General features: G+C 41.7%; 1 protein-coding gene and 1 long non-coding RNA gene across 5 annotated transcripts in view; one reads left to right on the top strand and one right to left on the bottom strand.

Annotated features, from left to right (window-relative positions):
* Positions 1 to 2,621: 2,621 nt before the first annotated feature.
* On the bottom strand, positions 2,622 to 10,553 carry LOC113616057 (uncharacterized). The gene is made up of 2 exons (XR_003431209.1): positions 10,090 to 10,553; positions 2,622 to 3,646 (listed from the first exon to the last, which is right to left on the bottom strand). It is a non-coding gene; the product is annotated as an uncharacterized LOC113616057 (long non-coding RNA).
* Positions 10,554 to 10,703: 150 nt separating this feature from the next.
* The window catches only part of UAP1 (UDP-N-acetylglucosamine pyrophosphorylase 1), a 38,247-nt gene continuing 35,855 nt past the window's right edge, over positions 10,704 to 13,095 (top strand). For 2 of the 4 annotated variants that reach the window (XM_027099224.1, XM_027099225.1), the window contains exon 1: positions 10,704 to 11,017. The gene's annotated coding sequence lies outside the window, so the exon portion shown is untranslated. The remainder of the gene's footprint in view (positions 11,018 to 13,095) is intronic. The other 2 variants (XM_027099226.1, XM_027099223.1) reach the window with 2 other exon arrangements.

A 13,095-nucleotide genomic window follows, 5' to 3' on the forward strand; every position in this document is an offset into this window, starting at 1 on the left:
AAAGAGTTATATAAACAAAAATGATGATGTCCAAACAAAATATTACAACTTTTTAAAATAGTTACAATAGAACTAATAAAACCTAACACTAATAGGATAGTATATTCAGTGACAGATAAATAAAAGGAGAAATCAATTTTTAAAAAACACAGAGATCAGTAGAATTCTATCCTGATATAATTTAATGAGGGATTCTAGTGAGAAGAAGAGAGTTTGTATGGTCATTTCAATTTGAAAAGATTTATTCTATTCTTGGGTAGCCTGCTTATATTTTATCACTCATTCATTAAAACTGCTGAAAATGTAGTGCAACTAAATTTATCCTTTTTCTATCAAGAGAAAAATCAAGAATCTCTTTTAAAAACAGCCTGATGGCCAAGACAAAACCTAGTCAGAAGTTACTTGAGTGAAATGCCAGAAAGGTCATGGACTCATAAGCAAACCCCCTTTTCTAAAACTTGTGGGTGAGAAGTGAACTCAGCCAGGGCAGGGTGTGGCATCCTAAATGAAGTCAAGCCTTCAGAGGAGAAGCTACTGTTCCTCCCACTTCCCTGGGGAGGGGAGGGGTGGGGGTGGTTTAAAAAGTAATTTAATATAATTGTTAATAGGAACTGTTTTATGTGGCAGGTTCTTCGGATGATTTTTTTCCTTTCCTTCCTTCCTTCCTTCCTTCCTTCCTTCCTTCCTTCCTTATTTCTTTCTTTCTTTCTTTCTTTCTTTCTCTCTCTCTCTCTTTCTTTCATCTCTTTTCTTTCTTTCCCTTCCTTCCTTCTTTCCTTCCTTCCCTCCCTCCCTCCTTCCTTCCTTTCTTACTTTTCTATCTCTTTTTCTCTCCCTCCCCCTTTCCTCCCTCTCCTTCCCTCCCTTTCTCCCTCCTTCCTTCCTTACCTCTTTTGTACATTCCAAATTTTAATACTTATAATACTTGTATAATACAAAAAATTAAGAAAAAACTTTTAAAAACATTAAGAGTTTCAGTCTTTAAATTTTCTGCTTTTAATCTTTCTTTTGGCACAAAAAGGTAAATAAGAAATGTATCTCAAGCCCCACCAACTATGCAAAGGGATCCTTTGTGCCCTTGCTGGGGGCAGCAAGGCCCATCGCAACAGTTTCGTAGTAGTGCAGGTCTGTGATACTAACTGTCTATCTTTTGTCCTACGTTATAGGCAGAGAAGAAAGAAAGATGGCTTGTAAAACTTGTCAGGGCCTTCCCACCACTCTCAGGACAAATTCTAAGCTCCAGTGTGGCTGGGGTCTGATGAACCAGGGCAGGATATGGAGAACATAAAAGGGGGGAGTTAGAGAAGGACTGTATGTGGGTGGGGGGGTGGGGGGGGTGGAGCTCTTGTAGGACCTTGCGGGTCTTTTGATGATTTTTTTTTTTTTTCCCCGGTACACGGGCCTCTCACTGCCGCGACCTCTCCCGTTGCGGAGCACAGGCTCCAGACGCGCAGGCTCAGCTGCCATGGCTCACGGGCCCAGCCGCTCCACGGCATGTGGGATCTTCCCGGACCGGGACACGAACCCGCGTCCCCTGCATCGGCAGGCGGACTCTCAACCACTGCGCCACCAGGGAAGCCCTCTTTTGATGATTTTGCCTTTTAGTCCCAGTGAGATAAAAAGCCGTTAGAGGGTTTCGCGCAGAAGAGTGATGCAATTCGAGAGATCATTCTGGCTGCTATATTGAGAATGGCTGGCAGAGGGGCAAGGGTAGAAGCAAGGAGATCTGTTGCGGGTTTATTGCTCTGTACAATTCAAGTAAGAGATGATGCTGGATTAGACATGGATGGAAGAAAGTGATGGTGAAAATGGATAGGATTCTGGATATATTTTGAAGATAGAGTGCATGGGATTTACTGTAGATTGGCTCTGGGATGAGAGAAGGTGCCAAGGATGACTCTAAGTTTTTTGGCCTGAGAAACCAGGGGCATGCAGTTACCATAGAGTAGACTGAGAGAAGTAGGTTTGTATGTGGGGCAGAGTGGAGAGGATAATAGGAGTAGATCAGGAGCTTAGTTAAAGACATGCCAATTTTGAGATACCTATTAGGAATCATGATATCCTTAAGGAGGCATAAGGGGATGGGACCTAGCTCATGGGTAGAAGGATTGGACCATGATAGTTTATTCTAAGCACTTGGAGACAAGATAAAAATACAGGTACAGATACAGTAGATGGCTGGATGTGGTGGTGGGAGCTTGAGGAAGCTCTTTTCTGATTGTTCCTTTTTCTCAATGAAAGGAGAAGCAAGGTTATCTGCTGAGAATGAGCATGGGGGAGAAGGTTATTACAAACGTTTCTCTTTGAGAGAAATAAAAGATGTGAAACAGTTATCTAGGAGAATTGCAAAATGAGTGGACTATAGAAATATATGGTATTTGCGTAGTATTGTAGTTATGAATTTAAAGCGACTCCAGTCAGAATGGTTGTGTGTTTTTCTCCAACCTGTTCAGCTACCTGGGGCATCTGGTTCAGGGTCTCTCAAAAGGCTGTAATCCAGGTGTTGGGCAAGGCTTAGTTTTCTGCTTCAAGGTCTCACTGCAGTGCAATCAAGGTGTCAGCTGGGCTGCATTCTCTTCTGGAGGCTCGATTGGAGTAGAATCCACTTCCAAGCTGGCAAGTTGTTGGCAGAATTTATTTCCTCATGGCTGTAGGACTGCAAACTTAAGGGTTTTTTGTTTATTTGTATTTTTACTGGCTGGAGGCCACTCTCAGCTCCTAGAACATGTGTGAAGTTCCCTGCCATGTGGCTCTCTCCATAGGCAGTTCTCAACATAGCAGTTTGTTTCTTCAAGGCCAGTAAAAAAAAAGTCAAAGTGAGTCTGCTAGCAAAAAGTCTTAAATAATATAACCTAATAATTGGAGTGACATCCCATCACTTTTGTCATATAGCATAATGTATTCATGGGAATGATTATCTCATCACCTTTTCCATATTCTATTGGAAGTGAGTCATGGGTCCTGCCCACCTTCGAGGGGAGGGGATTACACAACCCAGGAGGCAGGGATCATGGGAGTTACTTTAGAGTCTGTCTGCTGCACCATTCTAGTCCCAATACCTGATACCCAGTAAGCCAAACTTAGTAAATATTATTTTTTAAACAAAAGCTTACCAAGCTCTTATTCTGAGTCAGAAACTGCTCTAAGCACTTTAAAAATATTAATCCCCACAGCAACCCTAGTAAGTAGGTCCTACCATTATCCCCATTTTACAGATGGGGGGATGAGGGACAGAGACATCAATTAATTCAAGGTCATTCAGCTAAGTAATTGCATAGTCAGCACTTAAACTCATGCTCTCTGGCTTCAGAGTCCATATTCTTACCTATTATGCTAAGCGGCCAAAACCAAAGTGAATGAGTAAATGAGTGCTGTTGAGAGGTACAGGAAATAATTACCCAGCAGCTCTGAGAACCAAGTAAGTTTTGAAACTGCATTTTGTATTTCAATTTTGATGCTAAGCCAGTTGGCACTATCAGAGACTTTTATTGCGATTTTAGGTCTTTTTTCTATTAATATTAAGTAACACAGGCCAAGTGGAGAGGTGGAGCCTGGAACAAAAAAAATGTGTGGAACTCCTTGCTGTGCATGAGATTTCTCGGAGGTGACATGCCATTTTTATCTTTTCCTTATTTAAAGATATTACCTGGAAAATATAAAATAAATTTCAGCTGTAGTAGATTCATAAGGAAGGAATAGGTGACTAGGAGATATCTCCAACAATAACAACTTATGCTATACCTTGGTTTGTCATTCATATTGAGTTGAGAGGCATAAGAGAACAATGACCAGATAGGTGGTGAGACAGGTTTAGGACAAACTATGTTGCAGCTCTGGTTTCAGTGCTGGCCAGATGCCATTCTAGGCTAAGTTTCCAAGGAATTTCCCCTGGGGACAGCCCCCCCCCCCCCACCGTGCTTTAGAAATATCCAGCTAAGTGGCCTCCCAAGAGGGTGCATTAAATATTTGACCCAGGACTCAGAATGTAGAGAGCCTTTTAGCTTGAAGAGAAGAAAATATACTCGAAACATTTATTATGGTGGTTGAGGTTTTTAATGACTGGATTATTTTTCCACTCATTAAATCCAGAAAAACCCTGTTATACAGTGATAGGCTTCTAATCTTGGTTCTGCTTCTTAATTATCTATTCTATCCTTCGATAAATCACTTAACTTTAGGGGGGTTTTGTTTCCTTTTCTATTAATTAAGGGAGATGGACCAGACAATCTCTGGCTAACAGCACTGGAATGGAATTTAAAGTCCACTCTCCCACACCATAACAGCCTACTCAATTTGGAGTCCTGAGGCTGTGTATCTCTGTAATTATTACACACAGCACTCATCTACTCTCTCCCTGGTTCATTTCTTCCTGTTATTTATTTACTTCCTAGATTATAGTCAGTTTAGAGGGGCTGTACGTTGAGTGTATATATATATATAGAGAGAGAGAGAGAGAGATAGATAGATAGATAGATAAAAGGGTGTATTTGTTATTTCACAATATTTCAAAACACAGCCTGAGCTACAGAAAATTTAGAGAGTGGGAGGAATGATGAGCTATTACGTTAGGATGACTCAAGTTCTAGGAAAATATCAACAGGAAAGTCAAAGCCCTAATTCCTCCACCACTCATCTGTTTGTCTCTTGGAAATAGTGATCTCATGAAACACTCATGCGAGCCTTGAGCTAAGCCAGACCTCCTGGTGATCTGATGAACTGCTGAGAAATAACCTGGGTCCTTTAGATTTTCAGGGGCCTAGCTGAGGCCATCACATTCAGGACAGTGAAGGGAGGACTCCTGGTATATGCTCACTAATACCAGCCCACTGTTTGAAAAGTCTGTGTGGATCCTCACTGGTTGTACTACAAAAGGAAGTGTGGACAGACTGGCACATATCCGATACAACTGCAGGGAAAAACAAGCAAGCAAGTAGCCTCTTTACTTGTTAAGTAACATACCTGCTTTTCTGAAATTAAAAAATATATATTCTCTTAATTGTAAAATAATTTTCATTTTAGTAAATTTAGAAAACACCCTAAAGTCACCGGAATCCCATTGTCCCTAAAAGATAAAACATAAGATCTTCTTTGGTATACACTTCTGAATTTTTGAATGTGTCTGATAATAGCCCATTTAAAACACCTTTCTTGGAATCCCAACATGATTCTGTATTTTTAATATAGGACCACTCCATTTCCCTTATTTTCTTTATTTTTCTTTCCTTCTCTTATTTATTCACCTAACACTTATTGAATAATTGCTGTGTGCTAGGTCCTTTCTCTTTTAATTCTCTTTCCAACTCTGTAAGATACATTGCACGTATTGTTCTATTTTGTAGATAAGGAAAGGGAAGTTCAGTGAATTAGGGTGATTTTTCCTAATCTCACAGCCTCTATCTACCTATTATCTCATCTATCTAATCTATCTTACCTATCTATCTAACTAATGAAAGTATTATCTTTTTTTTTTTTTTTTTAAAGCCAAGTTGGGATCATACATACTACCCAAAATACATACCCTTTGGTAAATATTCCCTTTTCGATGCTTCTGATTTCACAGTTTATTTAGTACCAACCCTACTAGATCTCTTGCTAAGTTCTCTGAGTACAAATTCCTTGGTGTATTTTGCTAAGGAGGCATCAGGTGTTGCCAGTGTGAAAACAAATAACTGGCTCATAGAAGCCCCATTATTAAGGCTGAGGATCAAGGGGTGGCACTCTTAAAGAGCGAGGCTTCTCACCTCCTGGCTCTCTCAAACCCTACTGGCCTATCCTTTTAAGAAATTTCTTGATTTTATTCTCTCCCTTCTCTGAGCTCTGAAATCCTTCATTTGTGCATTCACTGTGGCACTTATGGCCCCTTGGCTTGAAAAAGGAACATCTCCCCCATGTTTATATATTCCCTGGGGACCAAGACCCTAGCTTTTGATTCCCCGTGGTATCTATCACAAGGACTGGCACAGAACAACCCAGTAAACATATTTTGAAAAAAACATCTATTTGTTCTTGATTGAATACTGAAAAATGTGCCAGTTTGTTCTTAAGAGAATAGTTCAAGCCCAGGGACATCCATATAAATAGCCAGGGATTCCAGGCCATTCCCCACTCTGCACAACACGTTTCCATACTCCTCATCTAAGCCTGTTTTCAACTGGAAGCTTGAGAATTAGAGAAAAGCACTTCCCTAGGATGATGCCTGTCCTAAGGGAGCACAGCTGTCACCCAAAACAGTACTGTGTGGCATTTACAGCTTCCCAGGTGATGAGGCTTTCCGACCCGGTGATTGAGGGCATGTGACAGGGGACAGGCAAATGATTCTGTTGACTCTCACGCCCTCGGTCCTTTCCTCCAGAGCTGTGTGCTCCGTGGGTTAAAGATTTTCTTTTTTTGTTTGGACTGATAGTGAAGAACTCCACCATTAGTTGTATTCTAATTTTTTGAACTTTAAAATTTTTATATAATTTCAACCTTACAGAGAAATTGTCGAGCAGTATAAAGAAGTTCCATATACCCGTTACCCAAATTCACTAATTGCTAGCATTTTCCCCCAAATATGCATTTCTATCACATATACACACATATGTATGCCAATTTCTGTACTGGGATTAATAATCATGAGTTCATGCTAACTTCAATTCCAATCTGCACTAAAGAGGTAATTCTAGCCTCTCTGCCTTTCCATATGTGTAATTTTCTTCTCCAGAAGTAACTTCTCTCTCATTATCTTCAATACATTTAGTCATTTGCTCACCTCCACGATACAAACAAAATAGGTTCAGAATTGCTAACCCACACCACTGTGAAAAGCCAACCTACTAACTAGAGTTTAACACTTGTTTACAATTCATTTTGTCTTTAGATTGAGGGTAGAAGGTTAAAATACTGTGCCCACAGGTATATTCATATGTCAAAAATCACCAAATTGTCCATTTTAAATATCTGTAGTTTATTTGAAGTCAACCTCAATAAAGCTGTGAAAAAATACTGTCTTCAAAATTTACTTGGGTTAATTCCCCCAAGGAACCTTCAGTAAAGTTATGTTATTTAAGATACAGTTAGGTTGATTTGTTTCTGTTTGGTTTCTGTTTCAGGGTTCAACCTCCCTCTTTGTTATTTTTATTTCATTTTTTGAATATGTAAAGCGTTAACAGGGTTCCAAAAGTCAAAACTATACAGAAAGTTGTATTTAGAAAAGTGCGACTTCCCTCCCCATTCCTCCACTTGATTCCTACCCACCCGCTGCAGGTAACTAATCTTATTGGTTTCTGGTTTGTCTTTCCTGCTTCGTTTTGTTTCCAAAAATAAGCAGATGTGTGTACATTTTCTTATTTCCTCTTCTTTCATTATGTATACTTGTTTGCACTTTGCTTTCTTTCACACATACCAATGTCCTGAAAGTCACCCCTTTTCAGTTCGTATCAGTCTCTCTTTGTTTTTTGTAGTATTCCATGTAGCTATGTAGTATTCCATGTTTTCTTCTACTACCTGTATGATTTCATACTTTACTCTTAGATCTCTGATGTGTTTGGAGTTTATTCTTACGAATGGTGTGAAGTACGGATCTAGTTTCATCTTTTTCCAAGTGGCTACCTAGTTGTCCCATTTACTCAAAAGTCTAGTGGTTTGAGATGCCACCTTTATGATATAGTACTTGGGCCTATTTAGGCCCAAGTACTATATCATAAAGGTGGACTGTCTAGTCTATTCCATTTGACTATTCACAATTGTTCACATTGTTCACATCTATTCACAATCTACCACACTGTTTTAATTATAGGGGTTTCATAGAATATTTTAGTATCTGGTAGGTAGGCTTCTTATTGTAGTTTTTTTGTTTTTTTCAGTGTTTTCCTGGTTATCCTTTCATGTTTCTTTTTCCATGAGCACTTTGGTATCAGCTTGTCTAGTTTATACATTTATAATATAACATGGAGTGTAATTTATACATTAACAAAGGGTGTTTTTCCTTTTATCAAGTATCTTTGTGGCTTTTGTGTAGGAATGTTTTACAGCTTTCTTTATACAGCTTTTGCACATTTTGTGTTACATTTAATGTCCTTTGTTGTTATCGTAAATGGGATTTTCCTCTATTATCATGTCTTCTAACTAGTTGTGTATATGAAAACGATTGACTTCTATCTGTTCATTTTATAGCTTTACTGAAATCTTTTATGATTTAGTCTTATCATTGATTCTCATAGTTTGAGTTAATCTTATTTTCTAGAGTTTTCCAGGTACTCTCATGTCATTTGAAATTCAAGGTAGTTCTGCTTATTCTTTTCTAATTCTTAAGTTTCTTACAATTCCTCTTAATTGCATTAGAAGAGATCTTCAGTGTAATGTTAAATAATCATGGATAGTGAGCATCCTTGCCTTCTCTGCCATTATTTTTTAATTTTATTTATTTTGCACCCCACGTGGCGTGCGGGGTCTTAGTTCCCCAACCAGGGATCGAACCCACACCCCCTGCAGTGGAAGCGCGAAGTCTTAACCACTGGACTGCCAGGGAAGTCACTGCCGTTAGTTTTTAAAAGACTATGTATATAAAAAATATTTTAAAGGACAGAAATAACTCTTTAGGCAAGACGTTTCTGGATATTTATCTGGTAAGATAAGATTATGGCCCTTTTTATGCCTAGAAACTAGAAAAATATTTTTAGCACAAAGGGTAAAAGTAAAAATTTGATTTTATAATAGTGCGTTGAAAACACTTGTGCTGGGCTCAGTTCTTCCTTTTTCTTTAATGAACTCTTTAATAGTGATTTTTCTCTTTATTCATTCATTCATCTAAGATTTATAGAATGCCTATAATACTCCAGACACTATTACAGAGTCTTTATCTTTTAATTTTTACTACACCCACGTGAGTTAGGTATTATCCTCATTTTATAAAGGAAGAATTCAGGGTTGAACTGTGATTTTGAATCTAGTCTCCTAGGTCAAATTTTTCTAAATTCTCATATATTTCTTCCTCAGGGAGTAGAAATGTAGATGAGTGACAGTATATTTTTAGAAAGCAATTGTCTTACATTCTTTTCCCTCAGTTAAAGGTCACAAAGCTGTATTATTTATTTTTTTTTTTTTTGCAGTACGCAGGCCTCTCACTGTTGTGGCCTCTCCCGCTGCGGAGCACAGCCTCCGGACACGCAGGCTCAGCGGCCATGGCTCACGGGCCCAGCCACTCTGTGGCATGTGGGATCTTCCGGACCAGGGCATGAACCCGTGTTCCCTGCATCGGCAGGCGGACTCCCAACCACTGCGCTACCAGGGAAGCCCAAGAAATGTTCTTTATAGTATCAGGGATCCAAACAACAAAAGGTTTTCTAGATGATGCTAAGTATATCAAGGTATTCAGGACCTAGACCAGTGCCTGACATAGCATAAGCACCCACATAAAAACAATTACAATTTATTATTTACTCTGTTCCACATTCTGTTCTTGTATTGACTTGTTTAATCCTCACAACACCCCTAAGGGGCATATTTATTATTGTCTGTATTTTATAGATGAGAAAACTGACGTAGAAAAGTTAACTTGCCAAAGATTCCAAGCAATAAAGAAGCTGGAATTCTGCAGATGTCATGTTCATAACCACTACAACTATAAATCTTTCAAACAAATGGATGACATTCTGTGATCCTGAAAGATAGTGTTCAACCTCCTGAATGTGTAACTACCAGCATTACTCATCCAGGGTAAATTTTTCAGTTACTTAATGCAGTGGATGATTTTGAAATTGATAAAATTAAAAGGCTTTTGCACTCAAGAAGGTAGAAGAAGGGCACCAAGATGCCTGAATTTCTTAGTCAGGTATTTTGTTAAATCTAGATGTTTTGGTATTTCAACATTTTGGACTTCTTGCAGAAAATGTGCCAAGTGCCACGCGTAAACACAGCTTTTAAAGGCACAGTGCCGAGCATATAATCGCATGTGCACATCCACACAAAGTTATATGGTATACAGGCAATTATAACCAGTCGCACAGCAACGGCCTTGGAGGTCAACCAGTCCAACAACACTTTTCGTGTCATATACTGAGGCCCAGAGAGGTTAAGACCACAGTCACACAAAGCTGACATCGGGCTTACCTCTCTATGGCGCGCGCTTTTCATTTTCTCAGGTTACCTAATAAATTTGCTTGCATTTCCTCTCTTTTTTTTTTTTTTTTTTTTTTTGGTGCCCATTTGTGCAAAGGTAAATGGGTCTGGCTTCACGTGTTTGCGACCCCAAACACCATAGAACAGAAAGACGGTCAGGGCCCCGACTACCTGGCCAGCTTAAGACGAAATAGTGGCGCAAGGTCAGAGGGCGCGCCAGGCCCGCCCCTGGGGTTCTGCGCAGAGACGTCGGCGGCTGCCGCGCTTTCGCAACCCTCTGTGTGGGTGGTCGGACACACGCCACCCGGATGACGCAGCTCCCAGTCCAGCTCCGCTGTCCGTTTTGGGAAAAGGGGGGCGCCCCGAGCCGTGGGGCCACAGGGAAGACTAGGAGCCGCAGGACGGCACCTCGAGGAACAACACAGTGACGTCAGGGATCTTAAGGCCTAACCGTGATACCACCGCTGGGCTCGGAACTCGCCCCACCCAGCGAAAGCAAAGTACACCCCTCCCAGCCGCGAGGACGCTGGGGGGCGGGACCACCTAATGACAGGCCCCTCGCGCCATCCCCATTGGACTGGAGAATGAGTGACGCGAGAGGCCCCGCCCCTCCCCGCCCCGCTCCTTCGCGGCGCTCGTCTCCGCGCCCGCCTCGTCGCTTGCGCCGTGGGCGCTGACGTGTCTTGGCGGGTGGTTGCGACTCCTCCCCGCGCCGGCAGCCACTCGTCGCGGCGACGGAGGGGCGGGGTGGCCGGGGCCGGCGCTCCCCCTGGCCCCAGCTACTGGCCCCAGCTCCTGGCCCGCCCTGCCGCCCCGGCCCCACGGATGAGGGTATATATTCGGAGCGGGCGCTGGACGCCGATGAGTGGCCGCGCCGAAGGAGCCGGAGCTGGGTGGAGCTGTGGTCTCGCCGAGAGAGGTGAGGGACTCCCAGCTCAGTCGCTGTCTACTCTTGTCACCCTGGAGGAGACGGCGGGACTCGGGACCCGGGGCGGGTGGGGGCCTGGTGCCGCCACGCACCCGCTTCCACGGCCACGCGCGCGACGTGGACACGCGGCGCACGTACGTGCAAAGAGCCAGCAACCTGGCACACGCCGAGGAGCGCGCTGCCCACCCACACTGCTCCCGTGTGGCCCGCAGCGCTTCTCAGCCTCGGCGACCCTGCTGGGAGTGCTGGCATGAGGGCGCCCACATGGGCAGTGTCTGCAATCAAGGGTTTGTCAAGAGGTTGGGAGTGGAGCCTCGCCTGGACCCGGGATGGGGGCCTTGAGGTTCTCAGGCTAGGGCCTTGTGGACAGTTTTGCCAAGCTTGGGGGGCCTACAGTGGGGACAAGTCGTTGGAACTGTGCGGTGGGAGTGAGTTGGGGTGTCCTGAGTATATGAGGAAAAGACTCTGAAAGCGTTGATGGTAAGGATTGGAGATACTTGTGGGGGCCATGAGAGTGGGACAAAACCTACTTGCCGTTTTGTTTTAATACTGATGATGGAAGAGGGTTGAAATTTCTGGCTTTCCCCTGGCTTGGCCAAGCAGCAACATGGGATTGGAGGGTTCAGAGCACACATGTGCTGTATGGCTTCCCGAAGATTTTGTTAAGTTTGGCCTGACCCTATGCTATATTTATTTGTACATGGTTTATGAAATCTGAAATCAGGAAATAGTGATTGTGATAATGTGTGTATGTTATTATGTAGTACCTTTAGTTTAAGGGCTTTCTGGTGAAATTAACTAGGTGTGGACAGAAGGCAGTTTCTGTTACTTCACTGTTACTGAGTTGCCTCACTTAGCTTGGGCTAAAAAAGACTTAATAGGCTATGCTGTTATAGCATTTATATAGCATTTATATAAATGCTGTTATAGCATTTAAATAGCATTTAAAGCATTCAGTGGTTATGGCTCCTCCCCATGACTATTTTTCAAACGCTCTAAGAGGTTACTTATCAATTTGGGGGACATAATATAGCTGTAGAGATAGAGGTAGGAAGGAGACCAGAAGAGGAGGGGGAAATACTAAATATCTTTTAAACTGGAATTTAAATTCTGATAAAGTTATGTTTGATAATGGTGGGCTACTGCCAAATATGTCACGTAGCAAGTTCTGTCATAATTTCTAGATCTTCAACTTTTTCAGACTTTGGTTGTCAAAGTAAAAATCCTTGTCTAATTCTCTTATTCACTACTGCTTACCCATTACACACACGCACACACCTCTTATCAGAATTAATGGAGAAAATAATACGATTTTTGTGGCATGGAGGTGGTTATATCTGGTTCATCCTGTAAAGTTCCTCTCCTACTTGTCCTGTACATTTTCTTCCTTTCTCCATTCTGTTGGCTTATGAACTCAGTTTTGCAAAGTGAGTCAGGTGTAAGAAAATCAACTGTGTCTGTATTTTTGAATAAAGTACAAATCACCTGTTTCTCTTTTTCTTGCCACCCCTCTCTTACACATATACGCACATGCACATGGAGATAACAGAGTCTTTCTCTTGAGAGTCAGTATAGCATGATGGTTAAGAGCATGAATTTAGGAGTCAGGCTGTTAGGGTTTGAATCCTATCTCCGTCACTTTACTGGTTTTGGACCTTGAGCAAGTTATCTCTGTGGCTCAATTTCTTCCTCTGTAAAGTAATCCCAATAACAGTACCTTAGAGTTGTTTTGAGGATTAGCAGCTATCTATAAAGCAATAAGAATCGTGCTGCCATATATATGGTAGTGTTTGTTGTTATTGCCCCTTCAAGGGACCCACAGATGTAGGTTCTCTTAACCTGAGTTTGTAAATGGTGTTTGATGTTTAATAGTCCTCATGAGATAGAGAGTATTATTAATCCCACTTTACAGGTGGGGAAACGGAGGCATAGGGAAATTAATTCAGCTGAACTCCAGAATTTTGCTCTCAACTACCTTGTATATTGCCTTTTACTATTCTTACATGAGAAGATTCTTGCTTTTTCTTTGATACCTACTTTTCCTCTGTCCTTTATATCTAAGCTAAGCA

This window comes from Aethalodelphis obliquidens, unplaced genomic scaffold (assembly GCF_003676395.1).
Source record: "Aethalodelphis obliquidens isolate GAN/ISIS:26980383/991018 unplaced genomic scaffold, ASM367639v1 scaffold130, whole genome shotgun sequence".
In the NCBI taxonomy this organism is placed as follows: Eukaryota; Metazoa; Chordata; class Mammalia; order Artiodactyla; family Delphinidae; genus Aethalodelphis; species Aethalodelphis obliquidens.